The sequence below is a fragment of the Apteryx rowi genome, unplaced genomic scaffold (genome assembly GCF_003343035.1).
Source record: "Apteryx rowi isolate R43461 unplaced genomic scaffold, aptRow1 scaffold_21, whole genome shotgun sequence".
Taxonomy (NCBI): Eukaryota; Metazoa; Chordata; class Aves; order Apterygiformes; family Apterygidae; genus Apteryx; species Apteryx rowi.
Window position 1 is genome coordinate 14,987 of NW_020448419.1, and position 23,966 is coordinate 38,952.

General features: G+C 40.4%; 1 long non-coding RNA gene across 1 annotated transcript; it reads right to left on the bottom strand.

Annotated features, from left to right (window-relative positions):
• Window positions 1-1,958: 1,958 nt before the first annotated feature.
• Window positions 1,959-9,449, bottom strand: LOC112965317. The gene is made up of 3 exons (XR_003253250.1): window positions 9,317-9,449; window positions 8,953-9,119; window positions 1,959-2,068 (listed from the first exon to the last, which is right to left on the bottom strand). It is a non-coding gene; the product is annotated as an uncharacterized LOC112965317 (long non-coding RNA).
• Between the last annotated feature and the right edge of the window lie 14,517 nt (window positions 9,450-23,966).

The following is a 23,966-nucleotide window of genomic DNA, read 5'->3' on the forward strand; positions in this document are numbered from 1 at the left end:
CCGATCCAAAGAATCTGTCTAGGAGCAGTTTTGGTGGGGTTTCCTCTAAACAGACATTTCAGCAGATAAAATAGATTATCCACTGGCAAATGGCATTACTGAGACTCAGGCTAAAGTTTATCCAACACTAAAAGCTAACCTACCTTCTCCACCTTGCCACAGCTTCTCCCCAGTCTCTCTCCTCTTTAAACACGGAGAGTTCAAATCCAAAACTCCATGTTGAAATAAACCCTGAATTTTGGTTAGTCCATTTCTATCTCTGCTTTACATTTTCCAGTTAGACAGTTTCTGTGAACAGGTCAAATCAAAATGTGGATCTGAACTATGAACACGAGGAAATACTTTTTTACTGGGAGGGTGACACAGGGCACTGGCACAGGTTGCCCAGGGAGGTTGTGGAGTCTCCTTCTCTGGAGATATTCAAAATCTGCCTGGACGCAATCCTGTGCAACGTGCTCTAGGTGACCCTGATTGAACAGGGGGGTTGGACTAGATGATCTCCAGAGGTCCCTGCCAGCCTCAACCATTCTGTGATTCTGTGAAGTGTACAGTGTCTCCAAACATGAAACCAAATTATCTCAATTTCTTTCAAGAATCATTGGGAGAAGAAGCAACAAAAACACTAACATTAAAGGATTTTTTTAAAACATGTGTACTCCAATTTTAATTTTGCAGTTTTTCCAATTGTAACTGCAATATTTTATTTAGCAGTCACAGTGCTTTTCTTTGCTCACAGTGAAGTCCTTACTTCCAGTTCTGCATTATTGCTGTGCTATATTATTTGAAAAAGTGAGAAAAGAAAGTCCCCCAACCCCAAAATAAAACAAGAATACAAACACATCCACAGCAATAGTCCTCAAACACATTCCTGCTGTTTGCTAGGACTTGTGCCCAGAGAGCAGAGGCTATTATAACCTGTAATTCTCTGTGGAAGTTTACATTGAATCAAACACAATCATATATTTTTCTCATAAAAATATCATCCTTTGTTACAGAAAAATGAGGTAGTGTTGCCCAAACTCTGGAGAAGTTCTAAAGATATTATGAGACTTGCATGGGAAATCTGAAAAGATTTACAAGGGAAAATTACATTTATATCCATGGAGATTTTAAAAGAATACACATTCAATTTTGTGTACATCTGCAATTTTAGATTAAATACCCCTGTGTTATTGTTCTAATCGCATTATAATCATTAGCCATTCTCCTCCTGATGCTACATGTGACCCCCAGTATGTTTAGCTACAGACATTTGATTTTTCAAGCAGATGATTTTCCAATTAGAGCCAATGAACCTCTAACCCGACTTCATTGTTGTCCCTGCTTGTGATTTTTAATGTCTGGCAATTTTTTTTCTGAAAGCACCAGCTCTTGGCATCATGGGATTGCAGAACAATTTCACTGTTATGAAAAAGAAAAAACACATAATCTTTGGAGATATCATGCAAAGATTGAAATGATGAATGCTAAAAGCTAAACAGCCCAGCCTTTATTATTTTTTAAAACCTCATGAGTCTTTGGTGCTTCACTCACAATGATTTAATGCTTGGAAGTAGAGGGATTGATGAAGATGTTAGATCAGAGGCCTTGTTCAAAGAATTGCTATACCCAGAACACTAAAAGAAAGTATTTTTCTAATGTCCTTTTAACTTTTTATGGGATATATTGGGGCGGGGGTGGGGGGGGAGGGAAGAGAGGAAGAGAGATCTCCTTGACATTTTTAATCAAAAACTCTTCTTCTGCGAATAACCCTATTCAACTATAACAATTTAACGATCATTCCATGTACAGCAGTTTTCCCATGGGGAAAATGCTCGCCCAGGAAAGAAGGCCAGTTAACTACCCGTCCTGGCCCGGAGGTGCCGCAGCATTTGCTCAGTGGGGTTGGTTTCCGTTCTCCCCTTTAGCCCGCTACCTGTTTCGTGCATCAGCGGTGGTGGTTTCTGGGCACACGTGCAGCCCGCGCTGTTCAGCCACGGCCTCCATATCACTGGAAGCTTCCCCCACCGGGTCTGAAACCACCGTCCTCCTGAACAGGCTCCGAGGATACCCGCCTTTCTTCACAGACCTGTAGCGACACAACCCTTCTCTCACTCCCAGGCACAAAGAAGGTTAGACTAAACCACTGATTAAGCGCTAATAAGCACTGTTGAAACCATACTTCTGTTTCACGAACAGAACACCCAGAATCCCAGGAAAAATAGATGATCTTCTTAATGGCACCTCAAAAGAAACACATACAAACTTCTGTCTTTTTTTACAGTTTTGCTGGTTATTTGCTCCATCGGATGCATCTCGTCAGCAGCCTGCTAATGCCCAAGCACAAAACATGCCTGTGAAGGTAATATTTTATAATTCAGCAGTGCACTTTAATCTCATGTTTTAGACAAGAGCTCACAAACAGGAGGATGCTCAGCTGTCTGTCCTTCTGCTTTCCCCAAACAAGGCAGAGTTACAGTACAAAACACAAGGCTCCTGCCAAAAGCACAGTAAGCAGCACCTTGTGATCATATAAAATGGCTATGATTTACTTTAATAGGAGCAGCAGATGCATCCACAGCACTTAACTGTGCAATACATACATCGTGCCAGTGAAAACAATGACACATAACAGTTTAAAGGAAAGAACAAAAAAGAATATAAAAGAGTTTTGATCAGAAGTTTCTCACCAGCCCCTTTCAAAAGCATTTTTGTTTCAAATAGGTACATACTGCCCAGTCATTTACAGTCTGTGAAACACAGACCACACACTAGAAGTTGCCAAGGAAACAGATTCACTTACGATGGCACATGTTGGTTATTTGCAATCTGCTTATCTTGCTCCACCCAGATGCCTTAAAATGAGCATAGTCCTTCACAGTCAGATTGCTAGGATGGCATTACCATTCAGTACGTGGAAATGGATTTGCTACCTGACTCAAAGCTTGAGCCACTCTAGTTATTAAAGCAAAACATGCAAAAATCTTCAAAATAACTGATGGTAGGTCTCTTAAAATTTTTCTTTTTTCACTTTGATATACAAGATATTAAATGGCAGAACAAGCTGAAAAGTGTAAATACAACGTTCCTAAACTGTGCTCCCTCTGTAAAACTGAAAGTATGCAAGGAAAAACTTTGAAAAAGTCCTCGCTGCTGTCCTCTTGGTTCACAAGTCTTAGCTGTTTGGACATTGGCTATAAACTCCCAGTCCCTTTAAATTCAGTGGGAGCTTTTGTTATTGACCTCAGTAAAGCTGGGATTTCAACTGCATTTTAGGAAGGTCACTAGCTCCTTATTTAAACTCCACTGGGGCTGGATTGCATTGCCCCAGAGTGATGGCACTGCTAAGCTGTTTTCAGTCTGCGCTAGTCCGAATGACAGCTCATGTTTCTGGTCAGGTCTCTAGCCTGTACAAATTAAAACTGCTACATAGTTTGTATACAGATAGCATTTGAACCTTGGGTTTTGGTCAGCATTACGGAAAGAGTTCCAGATTTGATTCCTCTTCTTAGTTTGAGGTAACTTGATTTTTTTGGCTTGTTTTCTTAGTTTGGGCATAGCTCTATGCATAATTTGCAGAGAACCTCAAAGTGACGACCTTCAGATGAAATAGTCAAATTGGCTAACACAGCTGAGAGTGATTATTTTTCCCATCAGTGTAGCTGTCAGTGAGCTCCGGGTGTGTTTTCATTTCTCCACTTGTTTTCCAAGTGATATGAGAAATGGATCACATGACAGAATGATAGAGGAAATCAAACTAATAATACATGGAAAGTATGATTCATTTTACCACACAAGAAGACACCATCCTGTATTTATTTTATCTGCAACTTGAAGTGTTTTGAATATTAGAAATCATCCCTGCCCTGCTTTTTTTTGGAAAATCTAAGTCTAGAAGAACTTGAGGATCTGATCTCCCGGTAAAGCTTGAGATGTTTCCAAATAAATAAGTTGGATTTGAGCAAACCTGACATTTCTGACAAATCCTGACGCATATCCTATTCTGCACCTCATGATGTTGGTCAAAACCGAATTGTAGTCCAGTATTTACAAACTCTGAGAGTTTTACCTGAATCTGAACTTTACAGCTGAGTGTTTCCAAGCCATGTGATGTGTCCTGGTCAGCTGGGGACAAATCATGCAAGAACAGGCCTGAAGATCCAATTCAGTCCAGTCAAGCAGCTTGTTTGCCTAACTCACAACACATGTCAGAGAACTGTGACCCTGGATTCTCACCAGCTAGGCCAGAAATTCTTGTTAATGCAGTCGGAAAGGTATATGAGACAAAACTTAAAGCTCTGTCCAGGAAGAACTGTTTCCCAGTGAAAGTCCTGGGCTAGAACGCAGGTTAGCTCAGGTCCTCGACCTGCTGCAGATTTCAGGAATGACCAAAACCTCTCAACTGATCCCTGGTCTGTGCCTTGGAGTCCCTTTGGTAATTTATATCCTGTTTTGTTGAGACGGATTGTAACCTCTTTGAGGCTTATCTTATGGCCAGGACTAATCTTAATAAAATAAAGAATAATTAAATAGGATGTGGCAAAGCACCAAAGATGACCATCTCTTCTTTTAGAGAAGCTGTTGTTTAATCACCACAGAAATACAGTACAGGCTCAGAAATATTCCCAAGATTACAAATCTGAAAGATACTCGAAAGCTACTAAAAACTTACACTGCAAAATAAAGGGAAAAAAATGAAAGGCCACCAGAACATAGGCTGACAGAACCTTTTTTCTGTTTATGCCCTTTTGTTCTCTGCATTAAATAGCTGAAAGTTGCCAGGACATTTACCTGTGTCCTTAAAAGAGCAAATCCACATCTGGACCTCATTATAGCCAATGGCAACACTCCTACTGGTTTTGCTGGAACAGGACCAAATAGACACAAAGGAAAGTATTTTCTTCTGATGAGCTGCCGGGAAGTGGAGGAGCGATTGCTGAAAATGGATTGTACATCTGATAATAATAATCAATAGCTAGTGAGAGCATACAGGTAAAAGAAAGAGCTTAAAACCAGTTTCATACTGGCACAGCATACAGCAAGACAAAAACTGGGAAAACAAATGCTGCATCCCTTTTTCTGGTTAATGCTAAGTACAGAATTAGAAATCCCACTCCCACTGGATCTACTATTGCACACCTTGTGAAGGGAATGGGCAGCATACCAAGCAAGCCTGGTTGCCCATAAAGACACAGATACCTCCAAAAATTCAGCACAAAAACAGGCAAATCTGCAAAGAAAGATTTTTTTTCATCCTCAGTTCCTCCCACGTTCAAAACCAATGAAATTATATGGAGTAGCTTGAATTCTGCTGCCCCTTTCAGTGTAGCAAAAGACAAAACTGAAAAGAAATGGAATGATTATTTTGGTAGCATGGCTGACGAAGCAGCTGAACCCTTCCTCTGTTCTGCAGGCAGAAATTGGTATTGTAGGCAGAAAATGTAAACCGTATTGAGCAAAGGGCAAGAAAAAATGTGTGGCCAATACTACTGAAGGGCAATTGTGGGGAGTGGGCAAGGGATACATGGAAAGCTATGTTTGGAGACTAGATACTTCTGACCATAGCTAAGCTCTGTTTTGGCCCCTGACCCCTCTTGAGAGATGGGGCCATGCTAGCTGCAAAGCAAACTCCAATTTCATAGTGCCTTGCAGAGCTCCCAATAAGACCACTGTTTATGTTCACCTCTGGTATTGGCAAACCCAGGAAAGTCAGACTGCAAGATTTCAAAATATTAGGATGTTTGGGAAGCTCTATCTTCAAACTTTTCTTCCCAAGCTCTGAGACTGGAAATATCCTCTTTCTTTTAAAATACAGACAAATTTTTACAAGTTCACGACTTCCCTGGGCTACAGGGAGAAAAATGAAAAATATTATGATATGCAGGCTAAGCCTCATAAGCTGCAAGGCTTCCTCCCCTCTTGCCTACTTCTTCCTGAGGCCTCTATCAGGTTAGAATGGAAGAGTTGTTTAAGGTGAGGATCTGCTCGAAGTTTAGGGCATCCAACATGACTTCCTACCCCTGCCAAGCAATCTAATTTCTTTGGTCTTCAAATCGTCACCTGTGAAATGGGGGCAATCCTTGCCCCTTGTCTGTTCTCCCTGCTTCTGACCATAAGCCTCCTGCACTGTCTCTCTCTTGCGCAGCACAGCACTCACCTTCCGAGGTCCTTCACTTCAGCGGAGTCTCTATCTGATTTTGCAGCATCCTGAAAAGGACAGCACGGTCTGTCCTGGAGGTTTACTGCCAGTGATCCCATGCTACATTTGAAAACCGAACCTCTGTGGAAGGATCAAAGAATAGCAGAAGATGCATGCAGGGCATTCGACCTGCTATAACGACTCAGGAAGTTGGAGAGCTACGCAAAGATAAAAGGACGGAATCGTGTGTCACTAAGGCATAGTCTACTGAATTGGATAGTGCTGTGGAACTGAGCTTATTTATCTGTTTTTTAATGTTTTCTTTTAAATTCAATGACTTTTGAATATTAGCAGGTGGTCATTATGCAGGTATAAGATGAATTAGCTAGCTGTAGAGCCGACAGGTTTTAGTACAGATAGTCTCCTGATTTTTCCTACTGCTGCTTAAATCTAAATAAAATGATTGAGGTCTGCTTGTTTCAGCACACAGGAGTAAATTTTTTTCAACTGATTCTGTAAAGCTACTTATATTTAATATTTTTCTTTTGTATATACTGATACCTCTGCCAGCAGATTAATTAGCATGAAAAGAAAAATAACCAGTTCACACAGTGGATCCAAACTGTGATGTCAGTAATGTTTTGTCAGTATTTTATGCAAAGTACTCCTATAAAATCTTACATAAACTTGCAGAGATGAGACGTAAAGAACCAGGGAACCTGTTTCAGCAATGCTAATCCTTTCTCAGGTGGCAACGCCCATCTAGTAAACCTATTTGAGCAAACTGTTTATAACTGAAAGAACGAAAAGGCCTTCACTATATATACTGATAGCACAAGGATCAAATCATATAAGATAATATGGTGATAGGACATTAATATATATTACGACCTTAGACCTGATCTCTGTCTCCTTTATACTAGTACAAAGTAGAAATTCATCTAAATCAGAACAGCAGTGCAGTGATCAGTATTCTGGGGTATTTTCAAAGCTGAGAAGTTATTTCAGAAATTTCCACCTCCTGAACTAGGGTACGGGTTACCTAGCTCTCTTTAGAAATTGCATGAATTCCATCCCAAGCAAAGAATTTATCCTGAAATCTTTACTTAATTTCATAGGAAAATACTAATCAATGTCTTTCACAAGTTCCTATGAGCTCACTCTGTTATTTCTCTAGTAGCCTTCTAGAAAATACTGGAAAGCAGATCCACACATATTCTTCAAATCTCAAACCTGATGGTTGATTAAAAAAAACAGGAGTTTTACAGAGAGAGAAAGAACATCTTTGTTTGTTGACAGGAATAAAATGTAACTTGTCACCAGAGTTGATATGCTTTATTAATGACTCTTTTGTGAAACCACAGAGCTGGATGTTATAAATATTGATGTGAGCACACTGCTTTTGGAAGTCTGTGATAGATGAAACTTTTTAAGGTGAATACAAAATTGCCTTCAGTGTTTCTCCAACTTGAAATTCAAATATCCCCTCTTAATTGGGAGCTATTACATTCACCATTAGGAATAATTATGCTGCTGATGTTGTGGATAGATTGGGGAAAAATATTCCTATCTATATCTGATTGCCAGAGCTGTCAACATCTGTAGGAAGTAAAACTGAGGGACAAATCTCCAAATGAGCTGGACTATTTATGTATGTTGTATGGAATTTGGGCTTTTTTATTTTTTGGTATGTAAATGTCTTAATGCTCACGGTGACAGCTTGGTTACCATGGTTACTTGTGAGCCTGCTTCTACACTAAGCTGAGGAGCCAGGGTCTGCTTTCTCCTCTATACAGGATGTGTCCACATGGACATTCCCTTAAACAACTCAGCAAAGGCCCTGGGATCAAGGGTGTCAAACCCGCATCCAACTCTTAATAAGTATTTAGCCCTGTAGACCTCAAGTGATATTCTACTGCTATCAGTCCACTTTCCACTTCGCCTCTCAATTCAAGCTCTGTTGTAAATCGCTGATGCAACTCCCCTAAGCAGCTGATAAATCGGGCATGTACAAAATATTGTTGCTGAAATTACATTTAAAGTTTGTGCAAAACATTGCTAGATGTGAGCACTTTCCTCACTGCCAGTGCAAGCCATGTGCAATAGCAAGGTTTGCAAGAGGGGGTGGGAATGCTGTTTGGCAAGTAGTTTAACTCACTGCCTATACAAACACTGCCATCAAAACATGGTCAACACACACCTTTACATGGAGGCAAGTCTCAGCTACTTTTTCCATTCCTGCGTCTCAGGTGAGCGGTCATATGGACTTCAGCACTGGTTGCATCTTAGCAGGCTACAGCTCGACTGCTGGCCTCAAGTTTAAGGCAACAAGGGGTCTTTACATGTGGTTGTAAAGCTATTTAAGGTACTTTCTGAAACTTGAGAGCAGGCTTAGTGTTTGTGTAAATACAACCACTGTATTTCAAATACAGACCCAAGCGTGCTCTCCAAAGTCCACACTTGCCCTGTACTCACACGTATTTGAACAGAGGTGGCTTGGGCTGCGAGCGAACGTCAGCACGGGAACAGACCCGTCACACAGCACCCAACCCACAGTCACCTGCAGGGCAGCAGGCTGGCCATAGCACGTCTGGCCCGCCAGGCCCACACCCCATCATCCCACGTACTGGTGATGGTGGGCAGAAAAGTCAGGTGCGTGGTCTACCTGGAAGGGCCCCGACATTGCTGGATGCCAGGTGAGACGGGAGTCACTGGCAGCCTGACCTCTGGCTGCCGTGGATGGCACAGAAAAGTGGCATGGAGCCAACGGTGCTCTGCGTCCCAGGCTCCAGAGGACGGTTGCAGAGCTGGGCCCAGGAATATATCAAACTCACCAAGCATATCACCTGCACGTTGATTCATCCTCCTGGGGACACCACTTTCCAGCCACATGCCTTCCAGGCTAAATCCTGTTTTTACCTTCTTAAAGGGACACCTATTCCCTTTTAGCAAACAAAGGAGGGTCTGGTAGAGCCACCCAGCACCAGGAGTGGCAGGCACCCTGCAAAGATAAAACACCCTTGCATCAGGTGAGTTTGTCAGATGAACAGGGAACAGGTTGTAACATTCCTGATACTTCCAAAGAAAAGAAAAAAAGATATCACCCCACACCCACTAGCCTTTAAAAGCAGTGCTAAATTTCCTTCTACATAGCTAATGCTTAATTCTTTGACAGAAGGGGAGGATAGCTAGACTCACTTTGATGTAAATATTTAGGTCTTCCTTAACAAGTCCCAGCCGACGTCCTTCAGATTGCTGCACCCACATTCAGGGAGCTGAAATTGGTTCCATTCCAGCGCACGCTCTGGGGTGCCAGGTAAATTGAACTTGCTGAAAAAAATGCCTGTGCCAAAAGAAGAAAAGTCAATTTAAAGCCAGGGAAGATGGGACTAATAAGGTAACGCATGTCCACAAATATCACCAGTTGCTGCCATAAAAGGGCTAAATTAAAAAATAAAGAAAATTAATTTTAGATAGGATATAAAGCAATAAGGGATTTTCCCATTGTGCAAGGACTACATTAGGACGGAGTAAGACAGTCCTTGTCCTGTAGTACTATATGGGTACAAGCCTCTTCAAAGTCAATGGGACTCTCATAAGCAAAAGAACCCAACTTCAAACACTTGCAATATTGTCAAAGAATAGGAGGGAAGAAACAGTTTTATACTCGCTTCGCAAATGGGAACCAAGACACAGATAGATGTTCATGACTTACCTTCCCTTCTAACAACAATAAATTCTGTTCAGCACACCACTGAATATTGTACATTGAATGGCAGGGAACAGAGACATACAGCAGTCCTCAAATGAAGCAGCCAGCGTGGTGGCAGTGGCACCAAATGTTTACCCACAAAACTCCTAAATGTGATTTGCGTCACTCTCATGAAAATCAAAGAAAACCAAGAAAACCCAAGGAATTAAATGTAAGAATTAAATTTATAGGAAGTGCTACAAAACAAATGAGCAGTTTTAACCTGTATCACTATGCAGTATTACAGTAGAATTTGAAGGTCACAAACAATTTTAGAAGCCCTGACTACTGTTTTTAAGGAGATAACCTCTAGCTTACAGTTACACACACTGTTTTGAAACGATAAAAAGCACAGTGATAAAAAGAAGCCTTCCATTTGTGGAATGCCATTTCTTAGCTTAGAAATGGAGACATTGAAAGATGAAGTGATTTAGCCAAGTTTATACAGGAATCTGTATCAGAGCTGGAGACTGAAACCACAATGCCTGATTGCTTGGTTAACACTTGAGCACAAGAGCAAAAGCTCCAACTGAAGTGACTTGCAGATGAGGAGTTTCAGATCTGTAGTGAAAGAAGGATGCAGGGGAAAAAAGGAGCAAAATAACTTGAAAAAAAAAAAAACCCTCCAGAAAAGAGGGAAAAACATTTCAAGTGTTGATAAGCATCGGCTTTGGACAGGGGCAACAGAATTTCTGAGCCATCTAGATTAGGGAGTACAGTTATCAAGATGAACAGATCATAAAGACTGAACAAGCTCAGTGTGTAAGGCGATTTAACACAAAAAAGGGGGAAATACAGAATGTAAGCCAAAAGTACTTGACAGTAACAGAAGGGGAAAAGATTGTGTATTAAAGGTTTTAGCTTTTTTGCAATTAGGACAGAGGAACGTGAGCAAGTTAAATATCAGCTATTCCTTCTAATGCTTTAGCTATAGTTACTCATATAATTTATGTTCAGCTCTAATACTATATATTAGAGATGGAGAGTTTCATGACAGGGAAGAGACATGAACAAATAAAAACTGTTACTTACATCACAGAAGAATTTGGAGTCTATGACCAAGATTAGGGACCATATTCTAGACTGTTAAATGTTATCATTTATCTTATAACTTAGCACAGATGAAGGTGAATGTGAGGTGCAATTTAAAGGTTATTTTTCATAATCAATTGTAAGGACAGAGAGACAAAGCTTGAAACTGGAGGCGCCTCAGTTGGGAATACAGAATGCAGATTCTTTCCTTGCAAACAAAATCAGCTGAGAAACATCCACCTGGCATAAGGTCTGCAAGTAAATCTCTCTGCTCTATAGCACATTTCGCTCTTACTTTTCAACATAAGTCATATCATTCATTACTCTCTTCCCAAACTATCCATGCAGGGAAATTGAGGCCCAGGGATATGAAGTCACCCAAAATCATCTAACAGGCTAGTAGCAGAGCAAGGACTAAAACCCCCAGCAGAGAAGCTAAATCTTAAAAGTCTTAAAGGACTTAAAGGTCTGCAGGTATTTAGTGGACTAAGCAGGTAGGCCAAGTTCATCTACAGCGGTCATGAAAACCTCACCGCTCTTACAGTTAGTGCTTGGTCCTGGAGATAAATAATATGAATGACTTCAGTCTGTGCTAAGCCACGGGAACCTTACATTTGAGGGCAGAGCAGTCGGACCGGATGGATATCACCGGATGGATACAGAGAGTGAGAAGTGCTGGTGGTGAGAGAAATAAAGGGACCAAGAGGACCCTTGGGCTCCTTTCTGTAGATGCAGACTAGGCAGTCGTTCAGCCACAAGGCTTTTTCTTTCATGCAGAGTTTGCTAATAGGAAAAGCAGCAGTTCTCTTTGCTACAAGAGTTTTGAAGGAAGCTACCCAAGATAAGAGTAAGACCAGGTGAGGCACAAATTAGGAACACACCGGTCAGGCTGTACTACGGTTTGCAGCTCACTGCTTTGATTTCTGTTTCTCTCTTTCAGATTAGACTGTCCAGACTTTTTAAATTGATTCTGAAAACACAGGAGCAAAATCCCAAGGAAAACAACAAGGACGACTGCAACCTGGTGTCAAGCAGGCTTCAAAGAGCTATTATCATAATTTCACTGAGCATAACCTTCCTCTGAGGAAAATATATTTAGAAAACTGGGGGGAAAAATCCAACCCTATTATAACTCCAGGAAAATCCTGTTATTTTGTCCTCTCTGTAGGTATTGACAAAATATTATGTTGGCTAGACTGGATGAATTTTTTGAGGAATCTGTTATTACTAGTAGAGTAAGTAAGGGCTTGCTTAACTACAAGACATAAGTAAAAATGCAGCATTTACAGAATAGCAGCATTAAAAAAAGAAAGCACTCTAGGTCCAGAAGAAACATCAGTCTTCAGAAGTTGCTCTTCAGGTAAACAATATTGAAAGCCACATGAAGGACTTAATCCCCAAAGCCTGTTTCCTAAATGCTGGTATAAAATATGAACAAAAGACCTGAATTTTTAATTGGTGTGTACTTTAAAGAAGAGTATGTCTGCACAGGTAAAGCAGATGAATACAAAGGGGAAAATACCAGAAAACAAACTCCATTCTAAGTCAAAGATTTCCAAAGCTCCAAAGATTTAAGTTGTAGCACCTTAAAAGGGGACTTAGATCTGGTTCAAACTGAAGAACCTAGCACACCTCACTTGACCCGCTTCCAAAACAGAGAGAACAGGCAGAATGCAGTATTTCAAAAACGCAGGACTATTGTGACAAGAACTTAATTTTGCCTGTTACTATCCTCTTCCCAGCTATTCAGCTACATGCAGTAAATCTCAGCGGTGTTGTATTGTTCATTTCTACAGTACTCAGATAAAGAAATCAATACATTTTATTCACACAAAAGCCACACCACACATTTATTGGACTGTTGCAGATTCGAGAATTGGACCCAGAGGCAAATAAATAAACATAGCCTATGACTTTAATTGTCCAGCCTAGCTCCACAAGAAAACAGACCAATACATTTAGCCAATGGCAGTAAGGAAGCTGGACAGAGATAAGCACATCTTTATTTCACAGATTTCTTTTGTCCTGCAGTTTGAAACAGCACCCAGGAGCTAGTGTTAACTTTGCTAGGCGTTCCCCATTGCCCCAGGAATTTATGACTTAGTTTGCCAGACTCTAGGACACAGATTTTAATCAGATTCATGATGGGGGAGGAAGAAGCTTATTGAATGGTAAAGTAGCTTCCAGAGCTGGAATGACTAACTTAGCTGTGCCAAATTATTTAAAACCTAAATGTTTGTTTCCCATAGATTTAACACTTTGGGGGATAGGCAAATCGCACTTAAGGTCTTCCCAGCAGATCTTCACTATGAGACAGTAGGCTCAGACCAGCAAGGGCCACCCTTGTCACTGCAAAGAAAGCCAGGCACCTCTCAACCTACCCCCAACCTACCACATTTTCTAAGGAAGGACTGATCCTTATTTCTTTGAGAGGAGGACCCGCAACCTACGTATCAGAAAGCACTTTCTCCAATTGCTGTGCCTGCGTGTACTCCAGCCGCTGCACGGGCGCGTGAGCCTCCCGGACAAGTGGCACGTCACACGTGCCCTACTCCACGTGCTCGCTGCTGCCTAGAGCTAACAGGCTAAACTCGCCAAGCAGGCTGTTTCCACCCCCATATTTGTCACTCATCCCATATTATGTCCCATATGGGACACTTAGCTCATCTCGGGCATTTTGTAGTGGTGGTAGGTACCCAATACAGGGCATGAACCCGGAGTCCTGCAGCAGATATCGCTATCCTGTTTAGGTTTGCCCCTTTGCCTCTGGGGCTCTCCACCATGAGAAAAAACACTCTAGGTTGCTGCAGTGTTCACAGGACTGGGCCCAACCCAATAAGCCACAAATAAAACATTATACAAGTTAAAAAAAAAAACAAAAAACTCAGCAAAAATCTTTTCTTGTAACACCGAGGAAACTGGCAGAACTGAGCAAGCCAGCATGTGAGCAGTGAATAAAAGAGAGTTCAGATGGTTACTGGCTTCAGCCTCTTCAGCTCCGAAATTTATGACTATAGCCCTCATAAAGATCCTCGTGGCCATCATTCTCCAAACTTCTTGTTCAGCTCTGATTTATAGATCGAGTAAATCCAAGCAAAACAGAGCAGTAAAAGGAATTTGTGGGATAATTTATAGCTCAGTTTAGGTTAGAGTTTTTACTAGTTATTTACCTTTATACTTTAGATAAAGATTTGTGAGGAGCCAATTACCCAAGGCAGCAGGAGTAGCTTTGACAGCTGAGTTCAATGCATTAGCTACCCTTAGAAAGTACTGGCTTATTTTCTGATAAAAATGCTACAGTTAAATACAGAGATCAGAGTCTATATCTTATATGTTAAAAAGGGGGAAAAAAAATCAAGATAATCCACATGGAACACAGCTTTTGAGGATAAAAGCCCCCCAACAGTAGATTGAGAGATCATTACCATATTTTTATATAAAGACAGGGCTAGTTTTTTTGCTGACTCCATTGAAGCTGTGCCAATTTACACCAGCTGAGAAACCACCCCTAAAGCTTTCATTAAACCTATGTCTCAGCAGTGTATTGCCCCGGACCTGAACATTTGTTCATTTGAAAGATTCATTATTCTTTTAAAGCAAAATAAATGGTATTTAAGGAATTCAAGACTGGGTGTGAAATGCTGAAGTTATCTGCACTAGTTCTTTTCCTCACATTTGAATGTCACATTCGCTGCAGAGCCTGGAAAATTTAAAACATCGGTCAGAGAAGGAAGCCAGGACAAGGCAAGGGGAAGCCTGTACAGAGAAGGGAGCTGCCCCATGAGCCTGGCAGGACACGTGAGGAATAGCTCTGCCAAGTGTCTTAGTTGTCCCGAAGGAGTCCAACAAATTGACCTTTCCCTCCAGCTCTGCTTTCTAGATAAGACTGTGAAGAAATGACCCTATGCTATTTTGTGTGGCCTAAGACACCGAATCTCTGTGTCCTCTCAGGGACCTCTGCGGACCCCAAAGACAAGCAGCAAAAGTCGCCGTATGATCTCTCCCGTAGCAGAGGGTAGGGCGCCACTGCTTGCTACCCTCAGCCAGGAGGGAAAGGTGGCAGAAGTGGCACCTTTGCAAGCACAGCATGGACGTGCTCACCTGGGCACAGAGGGATGGTCCTTCCTTGCACAGCTATGCCCACGCTGGTGCCTCCAGACCCTGTGATGGGCAGTGGCAATTACTTTGCTCCTGTTTTCGTGATGTGATCCCCTTACCTCCTCTAGCTACTCTCGTTCCACGATAAAACATGAGAAAACAAAGAGCCACTGTTACCCTCCCCACGGAAATACGGTGTACCTCTCACAGGATGAATGTCAGATTACCCTGACATAAGCGGAGGAATTGGTGGCTTCAAATCCATAGAGCTGCTTCAGCATCACCAATTCCTAATCCCATCAGCAATAAGCAGGAAAGCGGCTAGAGCAAAGGGCTCCAAGACATAAACTGGAGGAGACTGCTGAACAGTGCTCTCTGAAGCCACGCTTGCTCTTCAGGCTTCCTGAGGTGTGCCCGGCTGCCCCTCAGAATGAAGGGCCTTTTATTGTCGCCAGTTTGTTTGTTTGTTTGTTTTGTTAAATTCATAGTAAAGCCAGATGAATAATTTACAATGAGTTTTAATTGATTTTGTGTCCTTTTCAGTTTGCAAGGCAGCAAGGAGCCAATTGCAGTTCCTCATTAGAAATCACTTCTGCTTAATTCCTGCAACTACTTTGAAATTCAAAGATGCTAAATCTTAAACATAAGCCATGTTGATCAGACACTTCAGTCGCAAGATATATACCCTATCTAGCTGGGTGAATGTAACTTAAAATTTTCTTTGCAGCTGGGGCCTGAGCAGTCATGAACTAGAAAGCCGCTGTCTATAAGTAGTCTGCAATACTCAAACATTTGCTGCTCTTAGGCCACTGATGACAAGAGGTTTGGCATTACAACTTAATAGCCCTAACAAAGCAACAGGAAAAGAGATATGAATTCCTCAGAATGGAAGTAGTTGTCATAGGATATGTTGTGCAGCAATTCTTCAGAGACCATTTCTGAAGTTTCTAGTCATCACCTTCCTCCCACCCTGTCTTCCTTTTCTTAAACTAGCAGCCTAGCACTTCTATCACTACTGCAGTGTGTCCTGTCAGCCTGCAGTAGGTATAGAGAATAAAAGCCTCAAATCCTGTGAGCTGGGATCAAGCACACGTGGCCGAAGACATAGAACTCCCAAAAGTTACACTGAAATTAGCTTTAATTATTTTGCAGATAATTGTCATGACCATATATGCTTGCTGAGCAGAGAGTCAGTTTGTCAGGAATAGTACAGTCTAGCAATTGTACGTTTGCACATCTCATTGCTCAAAGATCCATAGCCACACAAATGCTTTGTTAATGAATATTTAATATCACAGTCATAGCTAAGGTTATTATACTTCCAAACCTGAGGTCTTAGTTTCCATCCATGCGCTAAAGGAATTTTTCTACTTCAGACTGCACATATGGGCCAAATCCAGAAAAAATATTATGATAAAAGTTAGGGAGCTTTTGAAGATGTGGGAGATGTTAAGATCTCACATGTATATTAAGTTTGCATTTTTAAAAAATGCTTTCTTATGTTTCAGAAGTAGGTCAATATTGAAACTGTAGAGCAGGTTCCTTCAAGGAAGAGATTACATGCCTTGTCATTTTTTCACATGCGAGTGCGTAAGAACGACTTTTCTCATGAGTGGCTTCAGAGGATTTTCTGGCCCTTGTCAGCTTAATAAACGCCTGAGGTTCGACAAACTTATTGAGTCTGCAAACAATGTCAGTGAGGGACCATTAAAAAGTCAGGCCTTGGAACTGTTTTATACATTCATACTATTGCTGCATTTTTTTGCAGTAGTGCGGAGACGTGACCCTCTCTTTAACACAAAACACCCCTGTACTCCTGTACTGCCACCACTGAACACACAACTGCACTGTTCCTTCCCACTCATGTTAATCCCTCCACTGAGGAATAACAACAATAAATCTTCTACAAGAGAGACTCCCTGTTTGGCAAGCTAGAAGAGCCTTCTGTGCCACCAAAATCAGTGAGGCAGAGAGTTATGTTTTTGGCCTCAGCTAAGCAAGGAGGTATTTTTTCAGTTTGGTGGTTAAACCAAAAATAAATAAATAAATAAAATAAGACTTCCACACAAACAAAAAGAGTTTTGTTATACTCTCGTCTATATTTTTTAAACTACTTACAAAATGCTAATAGTCATGTTCTCTTCCACTCTGGCCCAGACAGAGAAGGAGAAAATCTGGGTAGGGCCACACTTCATAACTAATTAAAGAAATAAAACCAGGGACACTTTAAACAAGAAAAATAAGCCAACCCCAAATCTAACTTTTTGAAAATATGTTTCACTGAACCATACCTTTTTTTAGGCCTCCTGGATTTCCATTTCAGTGGCGCAGTGAAATAACCATCATATAAAAAATAATGTTGCATATGCTTCAGCTATAAATGGAATGGAAATGTCAAGTTTGTAATATTTTGCTGATAATTCAGAATCAAAAATGCTTATTATTTTTAAGCATAACACATTTAATAAATATAATATGGTCTTGAGATAAATGAGGCAAAAGTGTTCCCAAGCAGAAAGCTTGCTTGTAAACACTGCACAGAAAGTATATTTGCACCGTCCTTGCTACAGTGCATTTAAAAACATTTGATGAAGATTGCTGTACTTTATACTGATTACACACTTCCTAAAACTGACACGACTAGCAATGGAATAACTTTGACCAAGATGCCTTGCTCACCTGTAAGAGTAAATGATGCTAGTACCAAGCAGAGAACTAAACACCTGAACCACATTTCTGGTATCAGTTAAAAGTCTTAATGACAAAACTTACTCAAAATGAAAGAGGTTTTTTTTGTGGTCTTGGATTGGGGAGCAAGGGCACTGGGCTGTTTAGAGGAGAATTCAAAGCCTACCCATTTTGACTTCTGGAAGTCTAATGTTTTCAACCTCCACCTCCTTCACTGCTATTTCTTTGTGTTCCTTTCAGAGAAACATGATGATTAAACTCATCAAAGAGTACTAGTTAAAATAGGTACACCTCTAAATGATCTAATACATAAGCGGTACTACCTGTTAGCATTGTAGATTTTGGACATCGTTTTCTCTTGAAGACAAAGGTCCTCACTAGGGATAACCGGAAAATCCAAAAAAGAGTTCTGGAAGAGACTATGCACCCCGCAGTCCTCTCAGCAGACCTCATCTCAGAGTGTGCAACCTTTGGCAAAAAGACACAGTCTCTTTCCACTGTCTCTGGCTGTTTCAAAAGGAGACAGGGTATATCCATCTCGGTCGTAAAGATGAGAGTAGCTTGTATCCACACCTCCCCCTGCCGAAGCCAGCTATGCCAGACAACCAAAGTTTGCTTGTTCTTTTGTTGTTGTTTTCGGTTCTTCGATTTAAATCTAAGCCCCGCCTGACATAGCAGAACACTACAAGATCCTTAAGGATGTGATGTTTCGCATTCAGATGTCCCAGTTTGTACATGCAATTAAGGTTGCTCCATGGTTTACCATTCAGTCATGTGTACGTGCAAAGTTTGACCTGCCCATTTGTAATCCTTACACTGAACAATCTATTCCACTACTTAGTTTGCTTGTTACCAAATGACATTTGAGCGCTGATGCAGCTAGACAGAAAAATGTAGCTATTTAGGATTCTAAACCAGAAAAAACACTCCATTAGCTTGCGTTTCCTCTGATGGAACCAGCTTAAAGATGTACAGTACAGGAAATTGTATCTGCCTGTGACTGCCCTAAGAGCAATAATCTTCAAGGCTTGGTGCTTACTGAAAATCTTTTTAATCAGCCCAAGAGAAAAGGTTTTCCACTGAAGGTTCAGGACTTATACTAATATCAGTATCATTTAGTGCAGCTGAATTCAATTTATCAACCTGCTACATGCAATGCAGCCCTGTGGAAAAGTCCCCTATGGCTCATAAAACCATTCCCATCAACAGCAGCTTAGAAAACAAGTCCCAAATGCAGTAATGTAAGACTGAGATGGAGATTTGTAATTAAAACCAAATTTTTTCTTGGTGCCATTCCTACAGCTTAGCAGCAAAGTGAGAAGTAACTGCAAAGGTCTAAGACAGCCATTGCCAAAAAGGTGATACTAGCTTGCCTATGGACAGGTGGGCTGCTACATAGTACTTGCTCCCAAATTTAACAGCAGTGGTTTGAACATGCTAGGCGATTAATAGAGGGTGAAGGTGTAGCTTAACCCTGCATCTCAGCCCTAGGCAGTGCAGTAAAGCACCCTTATGAGGGAAAAGTGAGGACAGTGGGAGAACCAGTGCTACCAATTTCTGCTCTGTAAAGAACCTAGACCTTTCCTTCACTTCGTGAGCAAAGAGCTTTAGTGCACCTGCTCTTACATTGTTTGGAACTGGTTCTTGCCTGTCTTATATTCAGAATTTTTTTTTTATTATTTTACTAGCTAGGTAAGAAGAGAGAGCTGATCACAATGCCTAATAGTGCAGAAATATTTAATGAAACTGTTTCTTTTCCTCCGCAACACTTCCTTGCAAGGCAGCTCTGGGAAGTTCTTTGTTTTCAAACTGCCACTGCCTTGTAGGAGTTTCTTTTGAGGCAGCTGTCATTTAGAGGAGACAGCATGGACATTTTGGCACTTTGGCCTTAACATGTGATGTCTGGGAGACAATAATGGAAGAGGACAGATGGGTAAGACAAGAAACTGCTGAAGGAAGAAATAAGTTTTATATGGCACTGACTGCATTTATCAAGTTTCCTTAAAATTTGTTTACCAGCACTGCCACCTGAAAGGTCTCCAGTATTTCTTTGAGTTGCATAGACACTGCAGTCATTACAAGTTTAAAAAAACTTCACAGAGCACTAAAATATCAGAGCCCATCAAATATAAGAGACAACTGGCACCAAGTGGAATTCATTTCATTGTGTTTTTCTAAACTTATTTTCTGTGTCGTCATTATTAATCGTGGCAGCCACATCATGGTGGCCAAATTCAGGGAAGTCCATAAACCAAGGAGGATATACTTTAAGTCATCTTATTTAAATACCAGTATTTTTCATATTTAAAAATGATCATTGGCTTATTTCTCAAATCCACTCAGGAACTTTAAGGATTAAAGGAGGCCATAAATTCTGAATACCAACATAATACATGGGACATACCAACAAAAAAAATTCAAATAGGAAGTAAGGTAAAAGTTTCAGCCAAGGAAATTTATGACTGGAGCAACAGAACAAAGCTTTTAGTGGATATTTCATCACTTGCAGCCCTTATGTCAAGATGGAAGAATGAGTTCATACACCCCATTTTGCCTACCTTCGTTCACTCAAGAGATTGTTACACTAAAAAGAGGACCTAAAACAGCCTTAGCACAGGCATCACAGAAACATGCCCTCTCCCCAAGCAGATTAATTGCCAAGGAACACTTGATGCAGAAAATACTAAATGAGAGCCTGTGATTTGTTTACGCAGGTAACAAACTATCACAGGAATCCCTCTTGGTCTTAAATTCTCCTATTCCTTCCAAGAGATTTAAAAATGTATTTCAGAGTGATTGAAGGCTGAATATTCTCTGTCATACTTTTCTCTCCACTTTTACAAAACGCTAAACGGCAACTGAGTTGGAAGAGATTTCTTCCAGCCTTCTGTCCCCTGCTTGATCTCCGTCAGTACTGCAGGAATGCAGCACCTCCGTACTTTTGGAAAGCTGCATTTACATTTTGTGTTTTACGCTGCTGGAGATGGTTTTTCCCTCCCTGTGGCGAAGCCCCATGCAACGCTTCAGAAGCAACGCCGGCCCAGGGCTGAGCGGGCAGAGTGGTTGGGGCCGGCCCGCAGGTGCGCAGCGAAGTAGCCGGCAGCCCTCCGTCCGCACGGACGAGCAGGACGCTGCAGAAGTGAGGTTTGGCTAATGAACCCATGGCGAGAAAGCCAGATGTAATGCAAGGCTGTAGACACAACCGGGGCATTAACCAGCCCTTGTCCGCTCCATCCTTGGGACTCCATGTGCTTCGGTACATGTTTCCTCCTTACAGACTGGCATAATGGTTTTATACACTAATTATCTGCCAAGGGAAAAAACCCTCCTTGTGCTCAGAGATGAAGCAAGACCCACAGCACATTTAAGCATCGTGACAAGGGTTCTTTCTGGTGGTTAAAGGGGGCTGTATGTATATTCTGTCCTAAAGGAAATTTCCCCCAAAATGCTTACTGTTGAAACTCAGGCTGGTATGATAAATTTCCGTGTCCGTCAGTTGACTGTGGACAATATCTTCTGATTATTTTGCTGTAGAGATTAATACCTTAATGACAAACTGTATTCCTCTGCAGATGCCCAGCTGACTTTCAGATATCTATGACATATTACATGCAATATTGCCAGTTCACAGAAGTCAAGAATTTGTGCTACTGTAGTGTAATAAGCAATTGAATTCCAGTGGGGGAAAGCCCTATGCTGAAGCAGAGAGAGAGGAAAAAAATCACACTTTTCAAACAAAAGAGTTTGATAGAGATACACCAGACAGCTTTAGTCTTTCATATATGTTATGACTTGGTATTTTAGTTAGCTGTGCGTATTGTTATCTGCAATATTTTATTCAGACACAGGCTGTTAATTCTGGAATACTGAAATGCAATTTTGAAAAGGTTAGAAACATCTTCTAACTGTGCCATACCCATTAGCTTAGTATTTGTGCACTAAGTATATATTATAAATAACAAATGAGTTAATCCCTCTGCATTTTGGGAAAAAAAAACAATGTACTGCAAATAACAGGAGGGAAGAGAAATGCATTTCTGTAAATACATCCAACTACTATGACCTACCCAATCTATCATTTTTGTAATACACAGAGCTGAACAAATGATAGCTAGTGAATAATTTAATGAGTCTAGACAGTTTCTACTCCAGTACTGACTGTGAGCAGCTTAGATTTTCTCAAGTTCATTTATTTGATAAAATTTTTCCTAAATAATTTGTATGAATAATTATCGATCTGTAGAGCATTTATGAGCAGTTCATTGTGTCTTTGATCAAATTTGAACCATTTCAGACAGTTTAAATTGCATGCATCAATCAAACAGCATTATTTCTGTTTCTTGATACAATACTAGGACCTAGTATCTACTTTCCTAATCTGTTGGCCAGATGCTGCAGTAGTTCAAATCTCCCTCCCCCCAAATTAGCTACTAATAAATAAAGAATACTTGGAATGTTTAGAAAGATAGTGATAGCTGGAAAGGAAAAAGGATGTCAAGTTTTTGTTCAACTTTGGAAATCTTGTCTCTTTAATTCAGTAATTTTGCAAGTCAACATTGAACACATGAAGTTGGGAATAGAGCTAAATGGTAGCAGGAGACTGAGTCTTCTACTGTGTATGAATTCTGTTAAGATCAGCAATGATGAAAAGGTTTTCAGTGTTGCTTATGTGTGGTAGGCAAAGAGAAATGAGCCAGCAAATAGATATCCACATCAATACTGACTTCTTTGTTGGCAGCCTCGGCAATCTGATGGCCCTTGAGACTGAACTAAGATGGTAGAGATACATATATTTTTGCATTACTTTGCAAGTTTCTTGAGGCCAAAGCCAACATCAATAGATGGGCCAGCACAGGTCAGCTTGCATTACTACTCCCTGAACTGCGAGAAGGACTAACACTCCTTGACTTGAGACTCTGGCAATTTTACTGAATATTTTGCTCATATTAAGACATTTTCATCTAAGTAGATTTACGGATTCTTTTTTTGGTTCTAAAGAACATGAGCAAGTCCAGTGATATTAATGATGTTACATAGGTGTAAAATAAGATAAATAAAGCAAAACGGACTAAAGACTGTTTTGAGAGTGGCTCCTCTTGAAAAATACAATTATTTTAAATTTTATAATCTTAATAGCAATAGAAGTTTAAAGATGACTATTGCCCCTTATGAACATCTGAGAAAATTACACCCAGACATATGCACATTAATAGAATCTCATTTTTAGATGACTTTATACAATTGTCTCATTGCTCTTTTCAGCTTACGTTTTAGTGCATTAGTATGTCAAGTGTCTCTTACCCATTACGTTTGTTATTGTTTTCAATGATGTGTGAAATTAGAGACTGACTGAAATTTTCTTCAGTAAGCTTGCACTGTCGGAGGATCAAAATATTGACAGCCTGATTTTATAATTGTAGCTCAATCTTGTCTCATGCCTTAGGGCTGTCATTTAATTTTTACTTCAGGAATATGTTGTACCATTTATGGCTTTTCCTCAATAATGCATTGACTAAAGTTGCCTTTGGACCCTGTTCACTGGGTGAACCTTTTCAGATTTAATGTTTTTAAATTTAATGTTTTTCACTGGAAAATGCCACTGTCTCTAAATCTAACATTTCCCAAGAATTACTTAGCTTTCAACGAACTCTTGCAGGAGACAAAACTTGCAGTGAAGTATTTTGCCTAGGTCAAAAAAATCCTGTTTCCATCTTATGGGAATGAAAATTAAATGGCTCAATTTCTCATTTCCAAGTCACTTTTTTTTTTCCTAAAGCTTGTAAACTATATTTCAATGGGGGAGAGAGAGAGAGACCAAAAAAAACCCCAAAACCCACTATTAAGCTGAAGCAGTTTAAAGAAATTAGTATAACAGGGAGGGGTTTTGTTTGTTTGTTTTATGCCCATTTCAGAGCAGAAACAAATTTTCAGCAAGCTTTGCTGTTCACACACCAGATGGCTTTATTTTTCCATTACTTTATTTTCCTCACACACATTTTCATTGCAAGTATCTTCACATGGCAGCAGGATGTGTATGATTTTTATTAATCTGCAAGATACTCAACTATACACTAACCCATGCTGGAATCTGATCAAAATTTGGTCAACCAGATGATTCAATGTATATTTCAAGCAGGGAATAGCAGGAAAAGTGAGATTATCCTTATTCAGTAATTATCATATTTAGAAAAAAAGATCCATGTTTGCCAACTAAATAGTTTAAAAAGAATTAAATTAATAAATTAAAAATGAATATCAGCATCATGCTGAATTCATGGA